This window comes from Rhinolophus sinicus, linkage group LG05 (assembly GCF_036562045.2).
Source record: "Rhinolophus sinicus isolate RSC01 linkage group LG05, ASM3656204v1, whole genome shotgun sequence".
Lineage (NCBI taxonomy): Eukaryota > Metazoa > Chordata > Mammalia > Chiroptera > Rhinolophidae > Rhinolophus > Rhinolophus sinicus.
The window spans coordinates 40653499-40655764 of NC_133755.1; the positions used below are offsets into that span (position 1 = coordinate 40653499).

Genomic DNA, 2266 nt, shown 5'->3' on the forward strand with positions numbered 1-2266 from the left:
TGGATAAATCCCAGGAAAATGGGGACCTTTGAATCTCAGCCCCAAATACAGTGTCAAGTAGCTACTAAATATTCAAAACATACTTGTTGAGTGAATGAATGAATGAATGAATGAATGAGCTGTCTTCAAATATTCTGTGGTCAGTAATAAAAAGTCTAAAAATATTTAATCTAAGTGAAAAATTCACTGAAGTCAATTTAGACTGCTCCCTACCAGAATGATGACATTAAAGTGTTAACTTTTAAATATACCTTTTTCTTTTCTTGCCTCTTTGATCAGGTTTTTATTCAGAATTAGCTGTCCAAAGTGATTTGTCCTTTATGGAATAAACAAATTTCAGTGTATGCCACAGGCTGCTTTCTTTCTGTGGTGGTTGCTTTTCTGCAGGCTTCTTCTTAGCCTCTGGTTTCTTGGTAGCTATAGCCTTTTTCCTCACCAAAGGCTTTTGCTGCTTCGTAATGCCAATAGCCTTCTTTCCTTTCTTCCCTACCACCTTCTCATCGGAGTTGGCTTTTAGCACTACAGCTATTTATCCACCCGGAGCTGGTGATTCTTGCCCTGGTGAAGAATGGTTTCCGGCGCATGGTCTTTGCATATGGGTTCAGCTTCAACATGATTCTCAGGTTTTTCACAGGATTCTTCTTCAGGGCTCTGTGCTGAATCTTCTTGTGTGGTGCTCAGAGGGCCCTTTGGATCTCTGGGCTTTTCAAGATTTTGCTAAGTTCTGTTGTCATGCAGGGTGTCATGCGGGGTCTCAGCTCCCGCTCCCCACATACAAACGCAGGATATGGTGAGACCAGAAAGGAACACCCACGGAGCCATAGGTAGGGGAGTCACACCACTATATTCTCGCTGGCGGCTGGGTTGGAGACACAGGAAGCAGGAGTCATACTGTCCGCAACCCGCAGTTCTAACTGCAATCCGTACTTGCCAGCCACCATCTTCTTGCTAGCCCCCATTTTCTGCTAGCGTAGCCATGGCAGCTATACTAGTGGCCAATGGCTCATTGGTTACAGCTGACGGCCAACTAGCCACAGCTGATGGCCATCCAATCACAGTTGATGGCCATTTACTACCTGAGTGAGCACCTTTCCACGTGAGGGCGAGAGCCTGGAAACTGCACTCCTGGCTGTGTCCCCACATCCGTATTCAACATCTTATGCATGAGAAGGTTGTAGTTGCTCTTGAGGGAGGCAGCTTTACACCAAGTGCCACACAGATCATCTAACTTGCAGACAGCACTTTCAGTCCAAATGCAGAAACAGCCCACCTGCCTGCCAGGAGCAAGTTTCAAAATGTTCAGCTTGCATACATTAAACAGGGTAATTCCAAGGATGTTTCTGAAGGCTTTGATGATGCCACTGTCCTTGTTACAGGTGACGCAAGGTCGCCTGGGCTGGATACAATGACAGTTTCTCATTTTGCTCTTGCCAGCTCTTATTTGCTGAGAGGCATACACTTTTTTGATATCGTTCCAGGCTTTAAGTTTCTTAAGAGACAAAACAGCCTCCTTAGTCTTCTTGTAGCCTCCAACTTTATCTTCAACCACCAAAGGAAGTTCAGGTACTTCCTCAGTATGATGACCATTAGACATGACCAGACCTGGTAAGGCTGCTAAGCAGAGCAGATGGAGCATTGCTTCTGTGCTGTGTTCATTCTGTGGTGCCAATGGCGACAGGTTTTGGTTGGTATAAACATGCAGCCCCTGTGACACATATTGCCAATGGCACTCTGGCCAGAATGGTGAATCCCACCACCTCGAACTCTGGGAATTCCAGCCATAGCTCAGGCTGTACCCCGTGACTCAGCACTGGTTTGATGACCTGCTAATTCACTGACAGCACAGGGTTGTCTATTCTTCTTGCACAAGTTGGTGTGAAGAAAGTTCACAATATCTGGTCTAGTGGGAGTCTTGAACACAGCGGGCAAAGTGACATTTTGGCCTGATGATTCCCCCTTTTGGAGTATACCGCTATCAGTGAATGAGCACACGCCATGGTGGAGAGAGGGGACTGCCATGCTCCTCTCAACCCGGTGGCTTCCACAGGAAAAGCTAAACGTAAACCTTTTAATTAATTTTTGTAATTTTCCCAGCTATCCATTTAGTTAAAACCAAAAACAGGTGAGCCAAAAGTCCTTGTTGGTATATGCTGAAAATTGTTCATATTTACTTTGACACAGTAACTCTGACATCTAGATGGTAATGTGTGAATATTAAAATGAACTTATTGGAAAACTTTTAGTTTTCTCTTTGGTCTGGTACAAA

General features: G+C 44.8%; 1 pseudogene; it reads right to left on the reverse strand.

Annotated features, from left to right (window-relative positions):
- Positions 1 to 293: 293 nt before the first annotated feature.
- LOC109437562 (large ribosomal subunit protein uL4) lies at positions 294 to 2033 on the reverse strand (annotated as a pseudogene).
- Positions 2034 to 2266: the final 233 nt, after the last annotated feature.